We start from the raw sequence: 16,440 nt of genomic DNA, 5'->3' as shown, positions 1-16,440 counted from the left end.
TCGCAGCACTTTTTATAATGGCAGGCTTAAGTCCTTCATATCATCAGCAGTGAAATAAGTAGGAGATAATACCACACTGAAGCAACGTCACTGTCATCAATTTTAGAAAATGACTCAGTAGATCAGCCAAAGCTTTACTGATGACAGCACTGTGTTGTTAACATCTTTCTCCGTAGTGTCATTGGAAGTAGGGCTATGCCATCATTCCCTGTCTTAGAGATCAAAAACAGAAAGGGAGGAGAGAGAGAGAGAGAGAGAGAGAGAGAGAGAGAGAGAGAGAGAGAGAGAGAGAGAGAGAGAGATGTTATTAATAGATTATACCACAATCTGGTATGGTTGTCACCATAATGAAGGACAAATAAGGGCAACCCTTGTATTAGCTAAGTGGGACAGTTGCTCTCTGATTGGAAGTTCCATTTTAAGAACTGTCTCTTCCTATAATAATCTGCAGTGCTTTGGTGCATTGCAAAAAGGTTATAGATTTCTTCAAGTGGAGGAACTCGTCTCATCATAGTTGATACTGGTGGTGTCCTAATAGTGCTCTGATAGAACTCCATTTTGCTTGTATGCGTGCAAGTTAAACCACAAATAGCTTTGGGGGAGAGGACAATGTCTGTTTATATAATCAGATTTTCCTCTTCGGTGCAGCTCATTCCTCTTTTGGGGGCTGTTTACATTTAGGTGGCCTTCCCCTGGGGAACTAACACTGCAGATGTCTAGTGCTATGCCATCTGCCTTTCATGTTCCAACATCCATTATGCCCATGGCTGCAGCTTAAAGGACAATCTTGGTGGGTCGGGGGAATAACCTTTTTTAAAAAATAAATAAAAAAGTCACAGGAGGTACTGCAGAGAATGAGCACAGGCCTCCATGGAATGTTTTTAAAAACTAAAAAACAGGTTTAGTTGTTTTTATGGGTGCAGAGATAGATTTGGTCAAAATGGCATGAAGGAGAAACCTGTGACATCTTGCATCATGTCACTAATACAGTCTGTGTCTGTGTTATTACTGACAACAGTTCTGTGAATGGCCCACTTTTAATTATATCACCTGTGTTACTGTATTTCAGTTCCCTCTGGCCTCACTGTTTCTCCTGTAACTATGTGTGTATCTGTAATCCAGGATAGGACTTCATGCATCTGCTAAAGGGGACTCTAGTCCACAGACACTTATGCTGGAATAAATGTATTAGTCTTTAAGATGCTGTAATGCTCTTGTTTTTTTTGATGTAACAGACTAACAGAGTTACCCATCTCTGGCTGCTTGTGACCTTCAAGTGACAGGGGAAGACATGCCACAATTCTCTTTGCTGTGGCTGATAACAGCATCTGTCAGCAACTTGGCATCCAAGATTGTAAGTTGGCAAACTGCACTTCTCCCACTAGGGGGCACTATTTGAGGTGATATCATCTGTCTGCTCCAGTCAGTGTCCACAAGCTCCTGCTATTCCAAGAATCTCATTTGTGTGTTATTTTATTTCTTACATTTCTATGCCTTCTTTCATCCAAGGATCACGGGGCGGTTTACATTATAAGAACACAAAAATACATAACATAGTAACAAACAGGAACAGTAACTCCTCCACCCTGACACATAGGTTGTTTAAGGCCTAGGAGAAGAGAATGTTTTTCCCCCTAATGCCTAAAGACATGTAGTTCAAAAGAAAGCAGTGTAATGCATTTGGCACCAGCTTGGCTGCAGGAGTTGCTGGAAGGAGTCATACAAGCCACTATCCAACCATCTTAGGAACTCCACTCCAGATTTGTGTAGGGTTTACCCCTTAGCCTTTTGTTGTCCCGAAGATATCCTGCAAGGCAGTGGAGGTATAGGAACAGTTTCCCTAGAGGGGCCACCTTTCCAGTTTGACAAGCCCCACCTGCTCTTCAGCCCAGGAGATGTAATTTTCAACAACAAGAAAATTCAGAGAAAACAAGCCATCCAAGGAGTTAATGACTTCTGTTGAACATCCACCAATACGTTATTGAGCTCATAGCAGTTATTTCTGAAATGCCAACTGAGAACTATTTCTGGCTGGCTAGAATCCATTTGGAGCAGCCCAACAAAAGATATAATGGGACAGGGTGAAACAAGGGTGTAAGTGTGCATCTAGTGAAGTTCATGGAGCCAAGCGCTTTGAGCAAGAGCACTTAGGCTAGAACCTAAGGTTGTAACAGATAATCATTTACTTGGAACAGCTTCCCCATTTGTATTTCTGGGGCATGAGCCCTGAGCCAATATCAGCAGTTCAATAATGGTACAAATGGAACAGAAGAAGACAAGTACAAAAGGAATAAATAGAAGTCGACCGATCCTCACTGATGCAGCTACAAGCTTGTTTACGCTTTAATTTCGCTTGCTGTCTCCTAGGTTGATAGAATCTAATTTACTAAAGCAGATAATGAACAGCCAGTCTGGTAAATTTCACTAGTTAGTGATCCTAAACTTTTTAGTGGGGAAGGAATTGAAGAAACTTGAAACAATCGTTACAATTTATTTATTTTTTAATAAAAATATTTTAAAATAATTATTATTTTTAAAAGTGCTTTGAGAGTCAGTGTGCTCCTGTCCAGAGCATTGTCGAGTATCCTAGAAACTAACTAAAACAGAGGTTCTTCTTCTCTTGCCCTAAATGGAATTTGCCTTTATGACTTTAAAGAAAAAGCATTCGGTGTTGAAGTTTAAAAAGGTAAGGTATTTTTAAAGGAGTTTTTAAAGTTTGCATCTGACCACATAGGTTACAGTGGCTCCCAAACTTTTCCCCAGACTACTTGAAAATTGCTGAGGGTCCTGGCAAACCACTTAAAATGATTTTTCTGCCTGTTGTAGCAATTGTAACATTCTGTGCCAGATGCTACAATCATAACATGCTGCGCTAGATGCTACATAAGAACTTGTCACGATTCTTAAGGTTTGCATGTGGTAGATCTAGTGAAGAGCAGTTTCACAGTTTTGATTAAAGTTTTTTTAAAAATCCACCACCATTCTATCAATATTCTTTTTGCTGCTTTCCTTCTCTTTCCGATGCCTCGGGTGTAGTTTCCTACCACCACAAATTCTGTGAAAAACATAAAAATTCTGAAGCACCAGAAACTGACAGCAAGAAAAATAGTTCATAAACAATAGGTTGGTTGTGCAAATTAAAGTAGATTCATCTAACTAAATATGCTTATCACTGGCACTGCTTCACCTTTATGATTTTGGGCCAAACTAGCAGTCATGTTAATTGTATGAATGTAATTAATGGGCACCATTATTGTTAAGAAAATAGGAAGCCTGGGAAGCCCTGAGACTATGAGGGAATGGGAACTTTAAACCTTTCCTTGGAATGGGCCTGGCAAAAGTCCTATCTCTGAAGCTGTCCTGAAGCTCTTGATTCCTGAGAAGGGTGTGAACAGAAAACAGAATAGTATGTTGTATAGTATGATTGTATCAGAGGGCCCAAGGCAGATTTTTTGAGGGATGCAAGACTTTAGCATGATGTTGTTGTTGCAACACTGGCCAAACATATATCCACAGCTACTGGGGGTGGAGTACCCATAATTTTCAATTATTTTCTTTATTTCTTTTATTGAAGGTTAACATACAAAGAAGTCAATTTTAGAGAAATTAAACAATATGAATAAATGTTCTCATAGCACCACAGTAAACAAATCTCAGAGAAAAGAGAGCTAAATATTGACTGATCTTGACTGAAGAAGAAATACGATAGTGGCATAATAGATAAGGCATGTGTCCACCTGCTGCAAAAGTCAGTAAACAGTGTGTGAGGGGGATTGCTTTTATTTTGGGCAACATGCAAGTTCTACAACTCAAAGAACAGTTGAGCTCGCATTTTCCTACCCTGGAAAAAAGGGAAAACATTGATCAAGATTAAATGAAAATGTATAAAGAAGTTACTAATTCCCACCTTTCACACTACCACAATTGCTACCACTCATCTTCTGAAATATGTAGAAACTCTATGGTAGCATAAAGATAACTTGCAGAATAAAATTGAAATATGCTGGGCTTTTTTTTATTTCTTTAAGGAATGCATTATTACTTCAGTGCCATCTGGTGGATTCTGTGTGTAACAGGTTTAAATGTCAACTTTCACAGAGAGGCCCAGGTGACCTCAGTGGGTCAGAGTGTCTTTTACCAGCTTAACATGGTAAGACAGCATAGCCACTTCTAGAAAAAGGATGGGGTGACTATTGTCATCTGTGGGCTGGTAACCTCCAGATTGGATTACTGCAATGTGCTCTATTTGGGACTGCCTTTGAGGTTCGTCAAGAAGTGTTGCAGTGCAATTGCTCACTGGGGTAGACCATCACCATCGTATTAAGCTGCTACTGAAAGAATTGCACTGGCTGCCAATTAAGCTAGTGGACCAAGTTCAAGGTGCAAGCACTGGTGTGCAAAGCCCTTTACAGCTTGGGACCAAGATACCTAAAAGATAGTCTCACCTCTTACATACCAAACTGATCACTGCACTTTGCAGGAGAGGGACTCCAGCAGATACTATCTGTCCCTTCTTCTTCTTCGTCTTTAGCAATCACTAGTAGCTGAGTAAGACTGTCTTCCATAAACACGGTTTTAACAGTCCGTAAGTGACTGTGGAGGCCAATTCCTTCCACAGTCCTTCCACAGTGGGGACATTGGCTTCTGGGCTGGAGTTGATCACGGTGTGGATTTGCCAAGCGTACCTTCCTCTTAGCATGTTTCTCCCTTGCGTCCCTTGTGACCAGAGTTTGAGTGTCTTCAAATCCCATGACACCTTTGGTAAAGGCTGTTCTCCAACTGGAGCACTCGCAGGCCAGTGTTTCCCAGTTGTCGGTGTTTATACTACATTTTTAAAGATTTTCCTTGAGACAGTCTTTAAACCTCTTTGGTTTACACTGAGGTTTACACTGAGGTATCTGTCCCACACAATACAGGAACCAGGCCTTTAGTGTGGCGACAGCTAGCCTTCTGAATTCTCTTCTATTACATTTTAGACAGATGCCATCTCTATTGTCTTTTCAACACCTACTGAAGACCTTTCTCTTTTAACAAGCTTTCAAAGTGGAGATCTGCATTAGAACCATTTTAAACTTTTGATATGTGGAATTGTTTTAAATGTTCCCATTGTTTTCATATGCGGAACTGTTTTTATGAGGGCTTGGTATATTTGGAATCTTGGCCGTTTGACAGATAACGAGGTCAAATGGTAAGGTAATTTCCCCCCAGAACTACACATTCACATACATAAACCCCCATATCTTCATTGTATACGTGTGGCTTGTTCAGCATGAAATTAAAGCTACAGATATGTACAATGCAACTGGAAAGAAGAGCAATGCTTCAATATCCACATTTTAATATATTTTATTGGATTTCAGAAATCCATAAATGAGGAGAAGATAACTACTTGCACAGAACAATGAGGACTGAGAGAGCAAAACAGTTCCCCTAAAGTGTTTGTACATATTTTTAGTTATAAAAATTATATAGTGGTAGATCATAAAATAACAGGGTGGTGTAAAAGGACAAAACATAAACCCCATTATAAACAGTACAAAATAATCATTAATGTGACTTGCCAAAGCACTGGCCCTTGAAAGTCCCTAAGTATGGAAAGAGGTTGCAAACATGTTATCGACGTTGCCATTTATATGACAGGGTGTACTTGCCAAGTGACTAAAGATAGATGCTGGCACATACAAAATTTGCATACCACCGCAGCAATAATTGTTATAAGAGGTTTACGTTGAAGACGACCCTTGAAAGGCTAGGTCTGGAATTTCAGCCAGACAGATAAGAAGAGAGCGGCCCAGATTGTAGCAATGAAGAGTCAGTTAGAAACTGCATCATTGCTTGGAACCAATTTGAAGTTAAATTTCCCCCAAAGAAAAATGTTTCCTTAAAGTCTAAATAATAATAAAAAATAACCTGCCTTGATAACTGCAGTATCGGAGTTGCTGTGGCTGCAGTGATATGAGGGAGATTTCTTTTTTGAAAACCCACTATGTTAAGCCATTCTGAAATTCCAGTTTATGAATGGTTTCTGATACTGAGAACTAAAGGCATCTACAGAGAAATCTGTTTATTTTAATAGCTGGTGTATCAATGTGCATATACTGAAACCCTTACAAAATATATCACATACCAGCAGTTGGGTTTGAATATCTCTTGGAGTCAGCATTTGCCTTGTCTTAAAACTGGTCTATGGGGTAAAGAAGTGTAATCAGTGGCCTGCTGTATTTGACTGAGTGTAAGATGCAAGTGCAAGACAAGCTTCCCAGGTTTACTTGTAATGGTTTAGATGTCGTCTTTGAGTTGCTGCTGTGGAATTTTACGTGCAAATTTAGTGGGGATAAAAGTGACAGGTTCACATTCAGTAGATAAGACAGGTGCTTCACAAGTTTATTCCCTTAGTTCTGCCAAAGCACACACCCCTGATCTGTGGCATCCCTGCTATGCATCCCCACAGCTATCCTGTGCCAAGTGGTGTTTCTTCCAAAGTTCACAAATGCTGCTGTCAGATCAGAAATAACTGTGACTGCCTGTGCTTTGCACATGTTTGCTTGAATAGCACCATCGGCAGCGGCTTGCTGCAAAGCCTACCGATATCTGAAAATTGTGTGTTCATATGCAAGGAAGGGGTCCCATTTATGATGGATGCACATCTTTGGAACTTTTGAATGGAGTTGAAAAGGTTGAGTGATAATAACTTCTCAAGTACACCTAGTGAGTTTAATGGGTGAATGGGGATTTGAACTAGGATCTGCCTACATAGCAACCATGTTGTTGTTGTTTAGTTGTTTAGTCATGTCCGACTCTTCGTGACCCCATGGACCAGAGCATGCCAGGCACTCCTGTCTTCCACTGCCTCCCGCAGTTTGGTCAAACTCATGCTGGTAGCTTCGAGAACACTGTCCAACCATCTCGTCCTCTGTCGTCCCCTTCTCCTTGTGCCCTCCATCTTTCCCAACATCAGGGTCTTTTCCAGGGAGTCTTCTCTTCTCATGAGGTGGCCAAAGTTTTGGAGCCTCAGCTTCACGATCTGTCCTTCCAGTGAGCACTCAGGGCTGATTTCCTTAAGAATGGATAGGTTTGATCTTCGTGCAGTCCATGGGACTCTCAAGAGTCTCCTCCAGCACTACCAAGAACTAACTTAGTTGGTCTTTAAGGTGCTACTGGAAGGAAATTTTTTTCCCCTCCAGCACTATAATTCAAAAGCATCAATTCTTCGGCGATCAGCCTTCTTTATGGTCCAGCTCTCACTTCCATGCATCACTACTGGGACCATAAATATAAACGTAGCAACCATAAATATATACAAATTGAAAGACTCCCTGTCCCTCTGGACATTTCAGGAAGATCAGTAGGAAGATGACAATCCCATGATAAATGCTTCAAAACATTATAGATGACAGTGTGGCTCGTTCACAGTAGATAGGTTGTTTCAGTGGCATCACCATGATAAATATAACCAATGCAGCGAACCTTTGTGACCGTTCTGCATTCGTTCGTTTCCTGTGCTGTCTCTCAAGTGCCATGAATTCTGGAGCCTGAGCAAATGGGACTTTCCATAATCAGTGACAAAAGTCTGGATCGCTTTAAAGAATGTGGGTGGCATGTAGTCACAGTGAAAGACAGTGGACAGTTTTCTCTTTTTCTCCTGCAGTGGCTATATGTCTCTCTTCTGTCCTGCTTGAGGGTACAGCAAACCTACAACTTTTCATGGGGATTACATTCCAGGGATGGGGCCTAAAGTCAAAATTGCATATAGTGAAAACACACTGGGTGCAATGGCGACTGGGATTGCCAAAGTCTCATTTCCTAGGCACCCACCTGCTTTTTATTTTTTGCCAAGTGTGTAAAGCTGAATGTGCTCAAGTTAAATGCACCTAAGTTGTGAACTTAGTGTACAGTAATATTAAAACAAAAATGAGGCAAGGGTACCATCACCCTGCAATCCTAGAGCCCCATGGCCATAGGAGTGGGAATGGTGTGTGTGTCTAAAGGAGGAGATTGTTTTATGTGGCCAGTGTAAGTGTAGCACCAAAAGAAAGAAACATCCTCTTCCTGAAAAAGTATGCACCAGCAGATGAATATTCTGATCTGAGTGCTTCCTCAAAAGCAAAGAATGCTCTGTAAGCATAAGGATGCAGGACTGAGGTTGGGTGCAGAGGAAAATTACTGCCAGACTACTGTGAGATATCATTTGTCAATTCCCATCCACTGTCTACATACACATGAGTAACAGGAAGAGGAATAGCGGGATTCTTGTGGTCCAAGCAAGAGCTGTAGGGGGACAATGGGCAACAACTCACACTGCACCCATTGCTGCTTTTTAGAATCATCTTCCAGATAGGTGCAGAATCTTCCCTTAGCAGTTCCACAAACACATGCAGGGCTCCAAAGTTATCATCTACACCTCGTGATCAAACTGTATCAAATACAGCTGATAAGGTGTAATAAGATCAACGGGTTTCAATTTGTTTCTGCCACTCTCCAAACATCAGTTGTTGTAAATCACAGCCTAGTGCCATCTCTGAGCCATAACGCAGTTCAGAGTCAGATCCGCATGAATGTCACATTGTCTAGGTGCATCTGGAATTGCTGCACAACCACATGGAGCTGCTGGTCCACCATTCAGGGTGGAACCCTCCAGCCGGCACTCCCACACGGCGCCCTGCCTGCCCCACTGCCTCTGCCAGTGGTAGAGAAGCACCGCCACCATTGGTGCTGATTGTGGGAAAGATAATGTCCTGATCTTGTAAGAAATGGGTGCTGTCTGGCAGATCACATAGCAATTGGTGGTAGCGGAAGCAGCAAGAGCAGCAGGTGGCGATTTCAATTTTGCATAACTGTTCCTGCCTAGGAGTGACTTTGAGAGATATGATTGGAGTTGTAGTCAAGATTGTTGGCCAACAGATGGAGGGCACAATTTGAGAAAGGCTGGCCCAATGTATACTTACAGACAACTACCCTTGATCAAGAGTTCCACATTTATCAAAGCAGTTTCTAGGTAGGCGTTCTTCCATGTTGTAAAGCTGCAGCTTGATAGTGCTTTATAGCTATGGCTATGGCCACTTCCATGTTATGGAAGGAAGTTAATCTTGCAGATGAAATCCATCCATTTCTGACAAAACTAGCAGCCTGTTAAAAAATAATAATAATGCAGAGATGTTACCACCACCAGTGGTGAAGCCTCCTTAACTTTCAGTGCTTCCTCTTGCTGCCATTCTTCTACACGTTGGTAGCAACATGAACAACTTTGGCCATGGAAACCCAATAAACAAGGCCAGCTGCATTCCAATAATACTTTTAGCTACTGAAAAAACATGGAAGCTTAAATTAGTGAATGTCTTTCAGTAGCAGGTGCTTGCTATCAGCAAGCATGCAAGCCAGAAATCAGGCTGCAGAAACAGAAAGTGCAAAAGCCCCAAGTAATTTATGGAACAAAACCCATAAAAAAAAAACTTAAAAGGAAAAGAGGTCAACTGACATAGGCAGTTCAGTTTGTAGCCTCCTGCGACCTGCCTTCAACTTCTGCGGTGCCACTGACCATGCTCACATTAAGGCCAAGATATAGAGAATATAATCCTGGTGTCTGTGGATCATAACAGTGAAACCTGAGATCCCACCTGGCATGTAGAAGACACTGCTACAGAAATGCTCTTAGAGATCTCTTAAGGTGTTAATCAACTATAGAATTCAGCATAATGACTGACGTGTGGCCAAGTTAGACAGTGTTCTGTTGGTGTTTACACTTCAGCACTAACATGCTGCTCTGTAAAACACATTCTGCTGTCGCATTCCAAGTTTCAAATAGTAAAATTCTAAAAATATTAGTTCTGCAGAGCGTCCAGTGGGTGGTGCCAAATAGCAACTGGAAAGCTACATTTTTGTCTCTCTAAAATGTGGTCAAATCTGAACCTCTGTATTCTGTTTTCTAACCATTTCTATACCAGTTTATCTCTCCATTTCCCCCCTTCTAAAAGGCACAAACATTTTGCAATTTTTGTTTGATGGCCTTTTGTGCCATGTATGGGTTGTTGGTTTTTATTGGCTTTATACTAAGAGCACTAAAATCCTGGTTGGGTTTTGCACACCACATACATTATGAAATAATATTATTTATATTCGTTTATATATTGATGATATAATATCAGTAAATATTATATGGCGCTGATCTGCCATACCCTGCTATTCAGTGTTATGTTTAGTATACCTCTTTCCTTGTTCATTTTATATACGTGTCTGCTGTTTTTTCCCCATTCTGCTTATACAATGTGTGATTAGTTTTATTCACTTTTGTACACTGCCCTGGAACCTTCTCCTCTAGGACTGTGTGTGTGTGTGTGTGTGTGTGTGTGTGTGTGTGTAAGATAATGAGATTAATATTATCTCTATTTTACACATAGACTGACAAAGAGGTCACATTTGGGGGCTTTGTAGTTTAGGGGGGAAAACACAACAAAATGGGGGGGCATAACAAAATTTTAAATATGTGTGAACAGAGAGTTGAGAGTGGTTCCCCTTACCTTTATGAACATTGCAGACATTCAAGGAAGTTGCCAAGCAGTAAATTCAAAGCAGGCAAATAATGTATTTATGCATACCATCCATACCACTGTCATTAAGTATGTGGTGACTGCAACGCTTAGACAGCATATGAAAAAAATACAAATTAATAGGGGGCAAGTCTACCAATAGAACCTTCTTGTTCAGAGAACATAAGAGCAGCCAATGGCCCATCTTGTCCAACCTCCTGTTCTCATAGTGGCCAACCAGATGCCTGTGAAAAACAGGACCCTCAAACAGGACCTGAGCACAAGAGCCCCTTCCCTTGCTGTGATTGCCAACAACTGGTATTCAGAAACATTACTGCCTCATATTGTAGATGCAGAGCACAGCCGACATGGCTAGTTGCTATTGATGGCCTCACCCTCCACGAATTTGTCCAAGCAGTATGTCTCTGAATACCAGGTACTGGAGATGAATAACATGGGAAACCGGGCCTTGTTGGCAGCTAGTGAGTGCTTAGAAGCGTCTGGCTAGGGGATGTTAGAAACACTCCCGTTCATTCCAGTAAGACAGTTACTTACATTCTTAAGTTCTTATTGTTTGTTGGCTATGTTTTTAAGGGATTGTTTTTAAAAAATGTGCACAACATACTTTGCATTCTTGGGCATTTCTTTTGCTGTATCAGATGCTCTGTTATCTGATGTTCTGCCTAGGACTAGGACTGTGAGATGAGAAAAGTTAGTCATCTGCATGTTCAGAACATGAGAACATAAGAATAGCCTGCTGGAACAAGCCAAGGGCCCTTTTTCCCCTGCTAAGTTCTGCTAGTTGCATAAAGACACCTGCGTTTTTCCAGTGTCGAAAAAGAAGGAAAAGGAAGTAGAAATGATGTGTTTTCTGCCATTTGTGTCCCATGTGCCAGTGTTTGTAGCCTGACTGCCTCTGCTTTTAGTTTTTAATTATTTTCCTGGTACTTGCTTATAAAGGTTAAAGCAAGGGAATTAGCCTTTGCTTTCTTTTTCAGGCTTGCTTCCAGCTAAGCTATTTGTGATTTGGAGTGGATGAGCTCCTTGCTAGTGACAAGGACTGTCTGTCTGCATCAGAGATCAACTGTGGCTCCACGAGGGCATTCTGTCTTTCATATGGTGCTGGATCACAGGTGTGATAATTTTTATAAAGGTCATTTCAGCCCCACCTCCCGGTGAGCAGCCTGCCACTGACTTAATGTTTTCCACAGGGTGGTTATATCACATTATATATTGCGCAATCCCTGCCCTTTGCTGTGATAAAAACAGGCCAGATGGAACATCTAGATTACCTGCTTTCAGGATAGGCAAAGCAGAAGGCAAACACAAGAAGCCAGGGTGGGATGTCAATGGGCCTGGTGGTTTCTGCTGACTTTGCAACTTGAACCATAGTGATATGCAAGGATTAATGAAATCACACTGGTGCACACCGACTGACACTTTCCTCGGTAGTATCCAAGCACATTATAGGGTATGTCACTGACTGAGCAGGCTAAACAAGCAAATATCAAGTAGAGCCTGAACTGTAAACAGTAGACAGCCACAGGGATTATGCTTCACTGAAATTCATTTGTGCTTGTCAAAAAAGCAGCTTTGATCACAGGTTTGGCAATCATGGAATTTAATAATGGGTGGGTTCCTTTAACAAACCTTACACATTAAGCGTTTCTTCAGAGATGCGTCACTATAGACACCCAGCAAATTTAAAGTAAAAACCTGTGACATATCAAAGGGGGCAAAGAGGATGGGACAGGAGGGTAAAGGAGAGGACCCCTCTTTTTGCTTTATCCTACCTTCCTTCTTTCTCCAGACAGGCACAGCCCCATTCCATCTAAGCAATCAGCAGAAGAGCTAGCACATGGGTAGGCAAACTAAGGCCCAGGGGCTGGATCCGGCCCAATTGCCTTCTAAATCTGGCCCATGGACGGTCTAGGAATCAGCGTGTTTTTACATGAGTAGAATGTGTGCTTTTATTTAAAATGCATCTCTGGGTTATTGTGGGGCATAGGAATTCGTTCATTTCTCCCAAAAAATATAGTCTGGCCCCCCACAAGGTCTGAGGGACAGAGGACTGGTCCCCTGCTGAAAAAGTTTGCTGACCCCTGAGCTAGCATTTGCTGCAAGACTCATCTTGGCTGGCCCTCAATGGTATATTTTCATGGAGACAACCTACCAGAGGTGTTCCCACATTACATTCCAATGCATGTACAATCTGTGCACACCTTTGTATGCAAGCAGTTGAGCTGTATGAATCAATATAGATACACTCTTTCACACAAACACTTGTACGCATGCAGAGACAGCTTGTACCTATGTTCAGTACAGCTGGCAAACAAACCTATGGAACAGGTTGAAGGGTGCCACCCCACAAGACCACCCAACTCAAGGTGATTTACTTGGGTAGACCTAATATATTATTTCAGTGACCTAAGATGGGCATGTTTCTTTTGCCAACTTCCTATGCCCAGCTAGTGGGGGAGCAGTGGAACATTCACTGGTGGCAGGATGCTTGGTGACTGATGAAGCCTGCTTATTTAGATCACTTGAGAGATGCCAAGTGACTTGCGTTCAGAGTAATTTTTGTCAATAAAAGTGTCACCTGATCAGGTTCCTTCCGAAGCTCTCTTCATGCTGTTTTATCTTTCCAGTTATATATTGCCAGCCTGATTTTTCATTGCAGTGCTGCTGACAGCAATGTGAGTGACAAAAATGCAGAAAATATTAAACAGAAACAAATCTCAGCATCAAATATTATACTTCTCTATACATACTTGCCACCAATAAGGTGAATATAAACTTAGCAAGTGGTAACTTGTCATGGTGCTCACACTGCCACTTGGTATATTCATCTGTTTTGTCCTGCCACTTCCTCTTCTCTAGATTTCTGATCAGTTGTAGAAGTGAGATAAAATTGTCATCATCACTTTGCAGAACAAACAGACCACCCATATATACCTCCTGGTGGTGCAGCAATAAAACCGTTAGCATATTTGCAAAGCTAAGCAGGGTCTGGTATGGTATCAAACTGAACGGGGGACCAAGTGTTGAGATTCCTGCATTGCAGGGGTTGGGGCTAGATGACTGTTGGGGTCCCTTCCAACTGTGTGATTCTATGATTTACCACAGTGTGTAAATGGCTGCTTTCAACTTCTATGGGTGCTCAGGTTCTTCAGAATCCTGCTCACTACCTCCGATAGTTATTTTATAGGCATTTCAATGCAATCCAAATATGGCCTGCACATGCAGCTGTCCACCTTGGATAGAATTGGGACAACTGCACAAACTTTTCCCATTCCTAGTACCCTGTTATTTTGGGAAAGTGTTAATGAACCTCTTCCACTCCAAGACAGGCAGCTCCCAGTTGGCCTTCATAGTTGTGCTTGGGGTGATGCATCAGCAAATGCTTATGGCTAAGACCCAACCATCTAGTGGCTTCACCCTTCTGGGAAACCTATTCTGCAGTCATCTGCTCCTGCATGGTGGTGCAGCTGGAGACGCCGAAGGAAAATCATCCTCACACTTGGAGGATGATGGAAGAGTGCAGAAAGTTTTGCTGAGTGACAGATGACCACCTGAAGCAGATCCCTCCTCAGATCAAACTGGGACCCTGGGAGAAAGGACATGGCAGTGAGAAGCCCATCCTCACACCTGGGTTCTGGCATGGCAGAGTCACCCTATGTGAACTGAAGAGTTCTGCAAGTAGGATGAAGCACTGAAGCTACAGCAAAAGGGAATATGCAGGCCTCCATTTTGCAGCTCCTCAACTAGCCTCTGCCATTCTCCCTTTCCAGCAAAGAACAAGCAGGAGAACATTGGTTGGTAAAATATCATGTTGGTGAAATATACAGTAACCCCCCCCCCCTTATGGGTTTGAAGTTAGGATTCACTAAACAGAGAGTGTATAAAATAAACGTATAAGGTGCAGGATGACATGGAGATGGTGTTAAATTCAAATTGGGATATGTGTCTCTCCATGTGCAGCACTAGGCACCAAGAGTGTTGGATTGGAAGCATATCATTGTGAGGGGCCAGCACAGTACAGTACGTATACAAACTTTTGGTCTGGTTTAAATAGCTGTGTAGAAGCTGATATGAGTATGTGGGTTTAAAAAATGAGCCAAAGAAATAATATATTTTGAGCCAGAATGCGGTAGCCAAACATCATAAACGCAGCTTTAATGCAAGATTTCACATCAAAGATGTGCATAAAATATGATGAAAAAACTCTATGCCCCATAACTTATCAAGCAAAATCATACACAGTCACTTTTCTGTCCCTGACACCTGTGGCAAATGGTTTATCATTTCTTATTTTGTCTAAGCAGCTGTTCTTATGTATAAAATAAACGAATTGTACTACACTTGACTGAATCAGAAATCTGAGATACATAAACACGCATAATAGTTAAATGATATTCCTGTTACAGTTCTCTACTCTTCTTTCTTTCTTTCTTTCTTTCTTTCTTTCTTTCTTTCTTTCTTTCTTTCTTTCTTTCTTTCAAAAAATCTTTTCTTTTTAAAATTATAACAGAATACTAATACTTTGCTTGTGTTTGGTTTGGGAAAACGCACAGCATAGCTCAATGCTGGTTTAACATGCTATTCTGTTTCCACAAGAAACAGCATGAAGCCAAGTTCTGCTTAAACCCTTTCACCTACTCTGCAATGAGCAAAAGGGGTTTGCTTGTGAAGCAGCTGTGAAATCAATATATACACATGCAGAAGACATTTTTAGATGTGAATTTGCTGCTGAAGCGACTTTAGGATAGCAGGCACATGTTGCTGTGAAATAGTTTGTGTTTCATAACCTCAGATTTACTAGCCCCATAGCACCGCAACCTATAAAAAGGTTTTAATCTCTTATGCAAAGAGTGTGAGCTATCTTTGCAGTCAATAGAGTTGGTGGTTCTTGGAATAAGATAAGCAAACATGTATATCTTTGATGTAACTTTTAAGATTTGTTTGTTTGTTATAATGCTTTGTAGCCCCAAGAAGCGCTCAAAGCAGGTTACAAAAGATTATTAGAATAAAAATCACAAATCTAGACCAGAAAGAGAAAAAACAAGATGCAGTAAAGGGGATTTTGCTTAAATTGTTGGTGCCTTTTAGGTCTGTTCTGTATATTGTAATCATGCATGCAAATTAGCAAGACAGAGAAACAAGCTTTTTTTAAACGAACAAACAAGATCTAGTTTTGCATTTTTGCCTTGAATATAATGACATGAATATAATGCTATTCGATTCTATATTGCAAAACAATCCATTTGTAGTATCTCCACTACCCTCCAACCTCGCTACTCAAAAGTTTTTAAAGAAATGTTTAAACCATAGACAAAATTAAAGACTTCAAAATAAAAGGTGCTATCTAATCTCAAAATATGGAGTTTACGTTGATTTAAGACTCCATTCATCAGCAACCCTAGAAATTTGGGGACGCCTTGCCAGAATACAGAACCACTAAGAAGCTGTGGACTGGAGAAGGACCACAGTTCAGCTTTGTATGCTAGAAGTCCCACATTCAATCCTTGGCATCTTGAGGAAGAGGGCTGGAAAGGACCACATCTGAAATTCCCTTCCAGCCATTTAGCTTGTTCCCATCATTCAGTATCCAGAAGACTTGAGCAAGAGGGATTGGTATAAAACAGCTTCCCATGTCCTTGCATTCTGTGTTAAAAAGTGAAGTCATACCAGAAAACCTGTCAGGTCAGCAAAAATCCCTGTTTTTAACCCCAAACCAAGAGCAGTTGACATGCCATGTTCTACTTTTTTGGAGAGTTTCTAGCTTAGTCCTTCTTTGGTCAGAGAACAATGAACTCAATTGACTTCTACTGACTCATGTTAGACTGCTGATTTGGCATGAGTCAGACTCAACACATCCTCCACTATAAAACCACAGCTGTGCATTCAAGGTTTGGGA

This window comes from Podarcis melisellensis (assembly GCF_964234715.1).
Source record: "Podarcis melisellensis genome assembly, chromosome: 1".
NCBI lineage: Eukaryota > Metazoa > Chordata > Lepidosauria > Squamata > Lacertidae > Podarcis > Podarcis melisellensis.
This window is presented reverse-complemented; position numbering follows the sequence as displayed.